This window comes from Aquarana catesbeiana, linkage group LG09 (assembly GCF_042186555.1).
Source record: "Aquarana catesbeiana isolate 2022-GZ linkage group LG09, ASM4218655v1, whole genome shotgun sequence".
NCBI classification, from domain to species: Eukaryota; Metazoa; Chordata; class Amphibia; order Anura; family Ranidae; genus Aquarana; species Aquarana catesbeiana.
Genome location: NC_133332.1, coordinates 306692665 through 306706830, shown reverse-complemented (window position 1 = coordinate 306706830; position 14166 = coordinate 306692665).

The window sequence follows — 14166 nt, the reverse complement described above, 5'->3', positions numbered from 1 at the left end:
AGCCAGTAGCCAGAGCCTGCAGCCTGAGTAACTACCTCAGTCGAAAGACAGAAGTGCTCGGGGAAACCGCCGCCTAAGCCCGCAGTGTATCCCATGATCAGCTGCTCCGACAGCTGTTTAAATCTGCTGCCTGTTGATGATGTCGCCGGACACCGCAGTGCAGTGGTGCTGGGACCGTCACCGCCCGGCAGTGGTCGTGTACATGCGCGACCGCCGCCATTGTGCTGGAACTGCCCACGCGCAGACCAAGCCTTAGTCTCACTTGGGGCCCGCAGCTGCACAGAGGGCTCTGAGGACATTGAAGCGGCGGAGTGGAGCACAGATGCATTCCAGCCACCATAGCTATGGACACAGGAGCTAGAGAAAGACACAGACAACACAGATACACAGCTGCCATGAAATTTCATACGTTACCACCATGGCACGAGTACGACCAGACCTGGAACTGGGAGCTGCTGCTGTACCCACTGCACGACCAGGGCATTTCGAAAGGGGCCTCCCGCTTATAGCTGGGATCTTTGCCAATGGCCAGGCTAGTAAGCTCTTTATGACACCGCATTTATCCTCCAGGTGCACCCTGCTAATAGCTGGAGATTGCTGGACTCCAGAGAAACACCGCCTCAATCCACAACATCGCCTTCACCACCAGGCCTGAATAGCAGAAATATTTACAAAAGGTAAGACTTCACCTTGGTCCCAATGGCGTCCCTGGGGGGGGGCAGAGGGGGCCCTGACCTCCCCAACATTATGCTGTGCCTCACCATGTGCCCCCCAATTTAAAAAAAAAAAATATTTTTTTTTTTACAAAAAGGCAATGTCTAAGAGGGAGAGTGTCCCCAGTCAGCTCCTGCGGGTGATTCCTCCCCCCTCCCTCTGCTCGCTGCCACTGCATAATGCGAGCACTCACACAACCATGGCCGCCCGATCTGCTCCTTCCCCGGCATCCTCATTGGCAGGGAGAAGAACGAGTTGCAGGAAGGACTCCACCAGGACTCTCAGTTACTGAAAAATCAGACTGATTTCTCCCATCCTTAGCACATTAGAACCAGCCTGTAAATTCCAAGAGATGCCAGACCAGCGCTGTCAATAGCAGGGGCAGGACAGCAAGAGGAGGCTGGGGAACCCCACAGTGGCAGAACACCAGGGCCCGGTGGCAAGACAACCTTTGCAACCCTAATAGTTCTCCCACTGCTTTGGACCCTTATATTTTCTTGGTATGCTGGTGACATATATCACTTGTTTTCTGCCACCCTGGGGGGCCCCAATACAGTAGGAAGGGAGCTCACTGTAGAACATGTGAAAGGGCCGTTGTGGGATTGTAGTAAAGGGGACCAGGATATATATATATATATATAAATATATATATATATATATATATATAATTGCATTCTATAGTTGCCCCCCTACTTTTGTCCTTGTCCCCCCATGTGCCCCCCCCCCCAAATATGAAAGCTGGAGATGCCACTGCTTGGTCCTAGGAGGAGGACAAAAAAGGAACACAGCCTCTGGTCCAGAACAAAGATTTATGGGAGAGGGGTCCTATGAGGTATGAGGGGGCGGGATTAACCCATACGTAGGCTGCCATGGAGTCTTTCAGGAAAAAAAGGATTTGGGGGAGCATCGATTCCCCTAATGCCAGATGACATCTATAAAGTGCAGGTGACATTTTTTTTCTTTTCTTCTTTTTGTTTTATGTCTAGCTTACAGTATTTCCTTTAACTCAGACGTCTATAGAATGCAGGAGAAACTTTTTCTCTCTATTTTTTGTTTGATGTCTATGTGCATTTTTTTTTTAATCATTAATCTTTTATTTAATTTTCCCAAGTAATAGAATACAAATTCATGTAAATATAGCATCAGTCATTCAATAACATTTGTGCTAAACAAATCATTTGGTTAAAAGAAACAGAAAAATAAAACAAAACAAGATACTTCCGTGTATCGAATCATATCTAAAGGTATAATGGTAATAAGTCAACAATACAAGATTAATTACAAGATATCAATCTTCGCTTACCCCAAGCGGGTTCAAGCTGTTAAACATTTATAGTGAATAATTTAGAGGTAACGTATTCTTGAACTTCAGGATAAATTCGAAGGTTATGTTATAATATCTACAATTAATTAATTAAAGATTACAGGTTTGTAAATAATGAGAGGCTCTAGGGTGAGCAATCCAGGCTTGCCTAGGAGGCGCCGTTCCCACTCGTACTGCTTCATTCGCTGGACGTAATCCAGGTGCTGGCAGTACTCCCACTCGTGGCGCTCGTCCTTACAGGCGAAGATATTGGGCCACATGTCCCTCTTACACTTCATGAGTTTGCTGAGATGATGGGCGCAGTAGTCCCGCTGAGCCAGCGGCAGCTTCGCCATGTTCATCTGTTCTGAGGTGGCCACCATCACCCTCTTCTGGAATTGTTCTCCTGGCATGGTGATGGGGTCCGGCTCCTTTCCTCTTTTGATTCCTATGGTTGGATAGAAATTCCCAGACAGTTGAAAAAATTTCTTATCTTATCATTTGGATTAAAGTTTTTTAAGCGGGAGCATTTTTCAATTTTACTCGATACTATTGTTTTATAATTTGAGGGTAAATCCTTATACATATTGTAACCATGTATAATCCAATCTCTTGTCTTAACGTGGATTTTACAATAATTTACTATTCTCGCAGGGAGATATAATAAAGATTTATCACTCCAACTTTTAGTTTTGGACAGGATATGTTTCCATGCCATTAAAGTGGCTTTAATACTAAGTTGGGAATATCAATTTTTTTTAGAGAATAGGAAGCCAGCAATAACGCATACATATCGTGTCCCAAAGTTACTTCTCGTTCGATATCGGCCCATAATTTGTCCTCCGAAGAGGGTAACCAATGCTTCATCTGATCCACAGTGGCGGTGCGTCCATAGAGGGCGCAGGAGCGCTGCCCCCTCTCTCCTGCACCCGTCAATCTCCAATAGATAGATTCATGCATTGCATGAATCTATCTATTGTCGCCGCTGCCGCCCCCTATTTAGGTGTCTGGCCCCTTGTCGGGCGCCGTGCATCTGAATTACAGCGGCGGGGGTGTTTTGGAAGTGCCTGATTAAAGCCGTGGGCTCTAATAGGCTTCCAAATTGGTAAACAGCGGGTGCACTTCTGTGCGTTCGCTGTTTACGTAGTGCTGTGTTAGGGAATCAAATAAATAGCTTTCCTAACACTGACCTGCCTCTCAGCCAATCAGGTGAACCGGGTCTGGTTCACCTGGGTCGGGTGGGGGGGCACACTGGCAGCAATTGATGGGGCAAACTGGTGGCAATTGATGGGGCAAACTGGTGGCAATTGATGGGGCAAACTGGCGGCAATTGATGGGGCAAACTGGCAGCAATTGATGGCGCAAACCAGGGGCAATTGATGGGGCACACTGGCAGCAATTGATGGTTACAGTAGCTGCGTTTAATGGCACAGTGGCGGCGATTTATGGGTGCAGTGGCTGCGTTTGATGGCACAGTGGTAGCGTTTAATAGGCACAGTGGTGGCAATATATGGGTACAGTGGCTGCGTTTGATGGCACAGTGGCTGCGTTTGATGGGCACAGTGGCGGCAATTGATGGGCACAGTAGCTGCGTTTGATGGGCACAGTGTGGCTGTAATTGATGTTTTTTTTTCTGCTGGTCCATTAAGGCTTCCAAATTGGTAAACAGCGGGCGCACTGCTGTGCATTCGCTGTTTACGTAATGCTGTGTTACCAAATCAAATAAATCGCTTCCCTAACACTGACCCACCTCTCAGCCACTCAGGTGCACCGGGTCTGGTTACCTGTCACCTGATTGGCTGAAGCAACAGATGCTGTGATTGGATGCCAGGCGTCCAATCATAGCAGAAGAGGACGGGAGAAGACATCGAGGACTCTGAGGGAGCGTGCAGGACAGCGCTGACCCAAAACAGGTAAGTGCCGAGAGGGAGGGGGGCACACTGGCAGCAATTGGTGGGGCAAACTGGTGGCAATTGATGGGGCAAACTGGTGGCAATTGATGGGGCACACTGGCAGCAATTGATGGTTACAGTAGCTGCGTTTGATGGCACAGTGGCGGCAATTTATGGGTGCAGTGGCTGTGTTTGATGGCACAGTGTCTGCGCTTGATGGGCACAGTCGCTGTGCTTGATTGCACAGTGGCAGCGTTTAATAGGCGCAGTGGTGGCAATTTATGGGTACAGTGGCTGCTTTTGATGGCACAGTGGCTGCGTTTGATGGCACAGTGGCTGCGTTTGATGGGCACAGTGGCGGCAACTGATGGGTACAGTGGCTGCATTTGATGGGCACAGTGGCTCTGCTTGATTGCATAGTGGCAGCGTTTAATAGGCACCGTGGTGGCAATTTATGCATACAGTGGCTGCGTTTGATGGCAGTGGCTGCGTTTGATGGGCACAGTGACGGCGATTGATGGGCACAGTAGCTGCGTTTGATGGGCACAGTGAGGCTGCAATTGATGGGTGGTTTTTTTTTTCAGTTTGTTTGCGCCCCCCTAAAAATTTTGAGCACCGGCCGCCACTGCTGGTCCATTAAGGACGCACAATAAGAGTTTCTTATGTTTGGTAAACCCATTCCACCTACTAACTTGGAGGAAATCAATACAGAAAACGCCACTCTAGGTTTCTTCCCATTCCATATGGATCCTTAGAGTTTAGTGTCAATTTGCGTAAAAAAAATTGTTAGGGATTAAGATAGGGAGGGTACGGAAGTAATATAAGGTTTTGGGTAGTGTTACCATTTTGAATGCCGCTATTTTACCTACCCATGAGAGTTGTGTTTTCTGAAAATTCTGTAAGTCTTTGTGGAATGTTTCTAATAACATCGGAAAATTAGCTCCATATAATTTGGAGGAAGGGTACGCAAGATTGATTCCTAAATAGGATATAGATGATTCTTCCCAATTAAAATCATATTTTTCACGCAAATTACCTACAGTATCATCAGAAAGATTCATAGGTAGTACATGACATTTATTACGGTTGATCTTATAATAGGATGCAATTCCATACAACTCTAAAACTTTGTGTACGACCGGTAAGGAAGTATCAGGATTGGTTATTGAGATATAACATCGTCCGCAAATAATCCTATTTTATGCTCATATTGTCCTATTTTGATCCCTTTTATATCTGAGTTTGATCGCATGGATTCCGCTAAAGGTTCAATAGCTAATGGAAAAATAAGGGGGTATAGGGGGCACCCTTGTCTCGTTCCATTAGTTTAATCAAAACTTTTTGATATTATACCTGAGGTGAAGACTTTTGCTGAGGGTTGTGTATAGAGTGCCATTATGGCTGAATCTATAAATCCATTAAATCCGAATTTCGTAAGTGAATTTGAGAAAAATTCCCAATGCATCCTATTGAATGCCTTTTCGGCATCAAGAGTGAGAAAAAGAGAAGGCGTTCGACCATTTTCTATCTGATTGATTAGGTTTATCATCCTTCTCGTGCCATCCGGAGCTTGTCTTCCCTTCACAAAACCTATCTGGTCGGGGTTTTATGAGAGATGATGTTATGTTTATTAATCTATTGGCCAGGATTTTTGCATATATCTTCAGATCTGTGTTTAACAATAGTCTATGTGCAATGTTTGAGTAGTTGAACTATAATAAATACTATACTATAATAATGTTTGGATTCAGATGGGAACAGAGAATGTATCATTTTTGTTTTTGGTTTGATTTGTTGGTTTTGGCAACATTTCCTCAGTGTGGTCAGTGTGAGGTCAGTGTGAAACGCACGCGTCACCTCCTGGGTTCGGACACTCTGTCTTTGTTGACTGTAATTTGCTATTTTTGTAATAAAATCGTTGGAACGTTCCTGTGGTGTGCAGCCGTTCTTTTCTTCCTAGAGCTAACATTAGAGACAGCGCTGGGAGGGGGGATGGGGGGTCTGCACAAGGAGGCGGATTAGTGGGGGATGACTGTCTCTTTCTCAGCAGATAAAAGCTGGCAGCAGGAGAGGGGGAGAGACCAACTTTCAGCTGCTGGAGGAAGAGTACAGTAATTGTCGTCCATCACTAATCCCCCTCCCTGTGTGGGCCGCCTGTGTGCTCGGGCCCCTACAAGAGGACCGGTGGTCCCCCCTATCAGCGGCTTTGGGTGTAATGGTCTGGTGACCACGTACCTTTGGCCATATAGTGGATATGATGGTCAGTTGACCACATACCTTTGGCAAAATAGTAGATATGATGGTCAGGTGACCACAACCTTTTGGCCATATAATAGATATGATGGTCACTACGAGAGATTAGCCATTGCCCGCTTAGGCTCTGAGGAAAGGGGTGCTCCCCCGAAACGCTTCAGCCATTAGTCATTCCATTGGTTTGACCCTCTTGACATTAGGTCCTGGTGTGTCGATCTTCAGAACAGGGCATCTGCTCCCTTGTCAAAGCCTTTATGAATGCTCATTTGTGAGTATACATCTTGCTGTTTTAATGCTACAATAAAGTTTTATCAGTGGTAATGCACTAGGTCGGTGCATCCTTCTTCTTTTCTTGTTTCCCTTTAGTCTATGAATACCCATTGTTCTAAGGAGGGCTGCAAGACGTCAGGCATTACTTCATTAAGTTGGTCGCACCACATACGTAGTTACTGGACACCGGAGCGCAGGAGAGAATGCTACAGGTGACCACATACCTTTTGGCCATATAGTAGATATGATGGTCAGGTGCCCACATACCTTTGGCCATATAGTAGCTATGATGGTCAGGTGACCACAACCTTTTAGCCATATAGTAGCTATGATGGTCAGGTGACCACAACCTTTTAGCCAGATAGTAGATATGATGGGCAGGTGATCATATCTCAATCAGCACATCACCCACCGTTATTACCTCTTGTATCTCTTGACCTTCCCTCTTAGATTGTAAGCTCTAAGGAGCAGGGCCCTCTGATTCCTACTGTATTAAAGTGTATTGCATTTGTACTGTCTACCCTCAAGTTGTAAAGCGCTATGTAAATTGTTGGCGCTATATAAATCCTGTATAATAATATAATAATAATAATAATACACTTTTGGCCATATAGTAGGTGCGATGGTCAGGTGACCATATACCTTTGGCCATATAGTAGATATGAATGTAGAACCCTCTACAAGTAGGTAGATGTTAGTATGGGTTTTTTACTAGTGACAGTCAGACCAGGCAATTTTAGGCAGGCCTATGCTGTAAGCTAGGCCTTTCTGTTTTGATCTGGGGGCTGGGAGTGGTCAGAGTAGCAGTGGGTGTTACCACCTGTGCTCTAGTTCTGGGGCGCCCCCCCTGCTTCCGGGGAGAAGATTCTGGAAGAGGGGCTGGGCCTGGAACTGGAGTGGCAGGCAACTTGTGTGGGAGCCCTGACCAATCCCCAATCGGTATTGGCAGGGGGCGGGCCTCCTATATAAGCTGAGGTGATATGCCACTGGGGGGAGAAGTCGACTGAGTGAAGTGAGGAATGGAACGCTAGGCAGCAGCAAGAGGACATCCCCATCTGGGGGGGGGGGTGGCGAACACAGGAGAAGGCCCAGGGAGAACTGTGAGGGAACATTGCCTCTACACAGTCATTGGCAATGTCTCTGCCACTACACAGTCGGTGGTAGGGAACTCCTGGAGCAGAGGTGCAGGTGAAGCAGTTGGAACGCGTGGTCCGGTCCAGTTCCTCATCAAGGACTTAGGGCAGTGAAAGGTCGGTGATTGTTACCACAGTGGGGGGCTGGATGTGCCAGGAAGTCTGTGAGGGAACTCTGCTTTCACACGGTCATTAGCAGAGTCTTCATCATACACACGGTGAATGATGGGGAGTCCGGGATCAGAGAAGAGACTGTGGGGATCTGTGTCAAATCGATGTGGCCTGAGGGCACAGGATTTGCAAGTTGGGCTGGCTGCGAACAGTAGTCCACCATCTATGTCATGCTTTTAAACTACTAGGCCTCCTGGAGGAGGTTCTGCAGGCCTCAGGCCTAGTAGCAGCGAGCAATCAGAGCCTGTAAAGGGACTTATTCAGAGTGGGCCCCTATTACCTAATAGAAGAAGATGTGACATACTTCAATTCAGTAACTACAAGTGTGTGCAGATGAAAACCAGTGTGGGTAGAAGGAAGCAAGTTTGTGCAGGAGGAGTAACAGTCTGCATGGAGATGCAGGAGGAGATTTACATGTAACATCCATGCACATCTAATCTTCTGGCTCTAACCATGTGCTTTTGTGCTTCAATTATAAATATGTTGGCAATAATTAAGGCTCGGTTTCCACTATTGCAGCCCCAAAGTCACGCGATTTTACCACGATTTTGATGCGACTTGAAGCAATGCCTGTGTATTCTTGAGGTCTATGGACCTCAAGTCGCATCAAGGTGGGACCAAAGTAGTGCAGGGTCTACTTTGAAGTCGCACAGATATGAATGGTACTCATTGGAAATCATGGGGTATGACTTGTCATGCGACTTTGCAGTCGCATGACAAGTCGCACTAGTGGAAACTGAGCCTAATCCTATGGGCATCCCATATTCCAAACCCTATCCAAGTTGTACCCCCCCCCCCCCCAACAAAAAAAAAAACAAAACCAGAAAAAGACTGTTCATTGTCTCTGGAAGTGATGTATGAAGTCTGGCAGTGGGGTGATTTGGTGGATGGTTTGTTATTAGCTGCAACACCATGGCTACATGATGGTCAAGGATTATCATATACTTTTGACCATATATTTGGTTTGATGGTCAGGTGACCATATACCAGTAGATATAATGGTCAGGTGACCACATACTTTTGGCCATATAGTAGATGTGATGGTCAGATGACCACAACCTTTTGGCCATATAGTAGACATGATGGTCAGGTGACCACATACCTTTGGCCAAATAGTATGTGTGATGGTCAGATGACCACAACCTTTTGGCCACATAGTAGACATGATGGTCAGGTGATCATATACCTTTTTGGCCATATAGTAGACATGATGGTCAGGTGACCACAACCTTTTGGCCATATAGTAGACATGATGGTCAGGTGACCACATACCTTTTTGGCCATGTAGAACTGGCGTATCATTTAGTGTGGAAGTGTGTTCAGGGCACACGGACCCCAAGGGAAGAGGAAGGGGGCGCACTAAATCGATCAAAACTCTGGGTACACTTGTATGGAACATTGATCGCCATGTGAGTGATTTATGCGTTCTATCGGTTTGGATTGAACGTTTATTAGCACCTTTATATGGCCACCATATGTATTTACTGCTTGGGAGGGGGAAGCAAACCTGCAGGGTTAATTTAGGCAAATCGGTAAGGGAGGTTGCACTTTGCAATGGAATTTTCCCTGGAACTTAGCGAATGAAGTAAACTTTCATCATCCAATCATGTGCAAGCAAAAATGCGTTGTTTTTTTTTTTTTTAATTGCAACTCTGAGGACATAAACAATTATTTATAATGACAAAAACAAATTTCAATCCAAATTAGCATGTGTCTGTTTTGGTTACAAACAAGGACATCGGTCAAGAACTTTTCATTGCTCATAGTATATACAGATCGTATAACAGCTGAACTCTGTACCTATTGACCGAGTGACTAAGTAACATCAAGATACTCTGATCCACCGATCAAATACATATATGAAAGCTGTTTTACCTGCCAAAGGATTTCTATTCCTGTCCATCCTGTCCTGGGATTTACACAGCTCTGCTGCAAAGCACAGCCAGGTGGATGACACCACTTACAAGTAAAGCTGAATTCCAGGTATAGATTTTTTTGAATAGTTACATTGGTCCAGCTTGGACCAATGTAAGGATGCATATACCATAACTATGGTATCCTTCTTGATTAGAACTTCGGTGGAAGGAATAGTGCCCTATTGTAGGTGTCATTGGTAGGTGTAGTACCCCAACATTGGAGTCAGTGGGAGGAATCGTGCCTCGGTGTTGGTGTCAGTGGGAGGTATAGTTCCCCAATCATTGGTGTCATTGGGAGTAATAGTGCCTCATCGTTGGTGTCAGTGGAAGGAATAGTACCCCATCATTGGTATAAGTGGGGGAGGAATAGTGCCCAATCATTGGTGTCAGTGGGAGAAATAGTGCCCCATCATTGGTATCAGTGGGGGAGGAATAGTGCCCCATCATTGGTATCAGTGGGAGGAATAGTGTCCCATCATTGGTGTCAGTGGAAGGAATAGTGCCCCAATCTTGGTGTCAATGCAGGTCGAATGCTCTTTCTTCATAAAAAAAATGGAGTGGTCCAGGAAAATTATCCACTATGGCCACTAGATGGAGTATTTCTTTCCTTTGACCATCAGCTCCATCTAGTGGCCATAGTGCAGCATTTTCCCAGGATATTTATGAATGAAGAACATTTGATCTGCTTTGAAAATAGCTTGAGACCATTCAATTTTGTCCCATACACAGAACAAATGTACATGCCAGTTTCACCTTGTTGGTCTTCATTCGAACCCCAGATGGCAAGGTGCCAGCGCAGGAGCATAACTGGGGAGCATGGGCTGGAGGTAACATTCTCCAGCATTCAAATACAACTGAAGATGAAAAAAAAAAAAAAAAAGGTGGACGCAGTATCTCATGGACAATACAATTACTAATGATACAATTTTTTGATATGATAAGGTGGAATACGGTCCATGATACTTTTTGTCAGGATTACCCACCTCTACTCCGAAGAGCCAACACCCACTCAGTCCCTCCCCGGCACCCTCTCCCCATCTTCTTCTCCTGCAATCTTGATTGGCCGTCGTGGGATGACATCACTACCGTGCATGTGCAGAGTCACTTATACTGGCATATTGGCACATCCCGAAAAAATAAACTGAGTTCCGCATGCGCAGCTCAATGTGCATTCTGCAGAAGACCTCAGACAGGCAGGTAGATTTATTTTATTGGTGAAGAGACATTGCATGTATTTTCTGCATAAAGAGCTACCTGTCCATGTTTTTATTTTTATTATGATTTTTTTTTTTTTTTTTTAAGGACAAATAATTAAAGAAATTACATTGAAATATCCACCAGCAGTGAATGTTTGCTGCATGTGACATTCACTGATCTATAACTATCCCTATTGGTAACTATGTAATTTACTGTCCAAGAAAACGTTCCAAAAATGGCATAATTCATATATTATATAACAACAGCGCCATCTGGTGGCTTTAAATGATATCTATATTATAACTAGAGCGTAGAAAAACCTCATTGAAGACTATTTTCAACACAGAGGAACCCTTGAAATAACTTTCCTGGTGCCTCCATGGCAGCATACCCGTGATAAGCTCCACCCCGGACTCCTCCCCTCAGGATAGTGAAAATATTATAAAAGAAAGACCAATAACCCCCCCCATGGCATTCTCCTTTTTTTCCTTATACCTCATGGATGGTGGTGTTGCGTGTCCTTGCCTCTGCCGTGTGCAGGTTCCGTCTGGGTTCAAGCCTCTCCCAGATGCGGTCCTCATCCTTGGCCTGCTTAAAGAGCTGATAAGGTGGGGAGCACCTTCTGAGGGTCTTTTGGGGCAGCAGCAGTCTCCTAACCTGAAACATCAGTTCTGCATTTTTTGGGTATGGCTAGTACCATGCTGTATGGGCAGGTAAGGCAGCTCTCCTATCTTTGGTATGCTACTGTCATTGGTTGATTTAAACTTCATAATTTTCCTTTTTCCTTTCCCTTTGATTTTCCTCAGGTCCGTTGGCGTCCCTCGTGCTGCGGCATCACAACAAACATGTTCACCGTGAATTGGAGACAGGGGGGGCGGGTCCTGACCGATGTTTGGCGCCGTACGTCGCATGCGCAATGCGCAGATGGCTCCAGCTCCATCTTTCTTGAGGGGAAAAAGGCAAATCTTTTGCCCTCACAGTAGGAGGAATAGGAGGGCGTAGTTTTAGGTCATTCTGGCCTCCCTTTCTCCTCCCCTTATCCTATTAAAGGATGAGGGGAGGTTAGTAGGTTAGGACATGGCGATCAGTCCCATCCAAGCCCTGAACACAGTCGATCCTCTAGGTCACAACGTCATTCTGATGAAAGATCGTCATCTGAGATATATCGGTCGGCATATTCTCCCAGATGAGAAAGCTCTAGAAGGTGTCAGGCTTGTGGAACTGTCCCTATGGCAGATAAGTTGGTCTGCAAGGACTGTTTCCGAAGCTATGCCACTCAAGGGGAGGCTGAAGCTCAACAAGTGACAGAGCTGATCAAGAAAGTCGTCAGAGACTCATTAGTGGAGCTAATGGGATCAACACCTTCCCAACAAGCTGCGACTAGTGGACAGGATGAAACTGCAGATGTAGTTCTCCCAGGTCCTTCTGCCACCGGTCCTGTAATACCCTCATCATTACCTCCGACTACATCTGCAGGAGATAAAGATGGGTCCGAAGATTTAGCTAATAAGACTGACCCGTCAGGATTCAGTTTTTCCTTAGTCCAACCGTTTGTCTCAGCAGTAAAGCAGGCAATAGGCTGGGAGGAAATCGAGGAACCTCCTAGGAAAGCGAGGTCCTATTTTACGTTACTGAAGAAGAGACTTTCCTTTTTTTGTCTTATGGAGGAGGTGAAGGACCTTCTTGTGGATGAATGGAAAAAGACGGAAAAACGATTTTCTCTGAATCGTTTGAATAAGCTTTACCCCTTAGCCGAGTCAGACTCAGCTCTTTTGGACAACTCTCCGGTGGTTGATGCCGCAGTGGTTCGCCTAGCCAAGAACATTACCTTGCCAATGGAGGACTCAGCCTCCTTTATGGATCCTTTAGATAGGCGCATTGATTCAGACCTTAAGAAGGCCTACCAGTCGGCTGGAGGCGCCTGCAGGCCAGCAGTGGCATTAACGTCAGTCTCAAATTTCATTAGAGTATGGACTGAAAACATAGAGGTGGCCATTCGGCAAGATGTACCAAGAGATGATATCATAAAGGCACTGGAGGAGCTTAAGATATCAGCGGACTTCATGGGGGAAGCAGCAATCGATTCAATAAGATATTCAGCTAGAGCTATGCTGCATACAATTATGGCCAAACAGGCCTTGTGGCTAAAACCATGTGCTGCAGATGAAGCCTCCAAGCAGAACTGGTGCAAGATCCCCTTTGATGGGAAGGCATTATTTGGAGACAGGCTTGAGCAGGCGATCACCCGGGTGACTGGAGGGAAGTCGGGATTACTTCCACAAGACAGAAGGATGAGACGTTCACGAGTTTTCTCTTCCAAGTTTCAATCTTCTAGGAACAGGAATTTCTCACAGTTTCGTCAAAACAGAGACCCTAAAAAAAACTGGAGAAGCACTCAAGCCACTTTTCTAAATCCTTTCCAATCCCCAGGATGGGGCGAAACCTTTGTGACGCGAGGCCACCCCAGGTGTTTCTGGTCAGGGACAGGTTAACTCGCTTCTCCGGGGTCTGGTCCAGCCGCTACAAGGATCCTTGGGTGGTATCCACCGTCTGTTTTGGGCATTTCTGGACATTCTTAGACCATCCCCCGCAAGATTAATTTGCCCTAACGAAAATTCCAGTCTCCCTGCAGAAGGCAGAAGCACTGCAGAAGTTTCTACCCCTGTTGCAAGTTCAGCAAGCAGTAGTACCTGTCCCTCCCTCCGAGAAGTTCACAGGGTTCTATTCAACCCTTTTTCTGGTCCCCCCAAAAAATTGGGAATGGAGACCAGTAGAGGATTTCAAACGACTAAATCGATTCATTTATTTAGATACCTTCAAGATGGAATCCTTGCAAGTGATCATCCAGATGGTGCAGCCGAGAGATCGGATGATTTCAGTGGATCTCCAAGATGCCTATTTCCACATGCCCATTCTTACCACCTTCCAAAAATATCTAAGTGTGGCAGTCGGTCATACGCATCTCCAGTTCCAGTGTCTCCCCTTCGGCCTCTGCACCTCCCCGAGGGTATTTTCAAAGGTCCTGATTTCAGTTCTAGACCCTCTCAGGGAGACAGAACTGAGAGTTTTTCACAAACTAGATGACATCCTGTTGCTAGCTCCCAATCTGGAGCAGCTTCTGAAGCACAGATAAATCTTGCTGTCCACCCTTGTGGATTTCGGGTGGCTAGTGAATTGGGAGAAGAGTTTTCTCACCCCAACCCAGTCAATGATCTACCTAGGAGCTCTATTCAACACTTCAGTGTGTCTCCCTCCCCAGAGAGTAATGGCTATTTCCCAGAAGATGACTCATCTCAGGTAGCTATCCCACCTCTCTG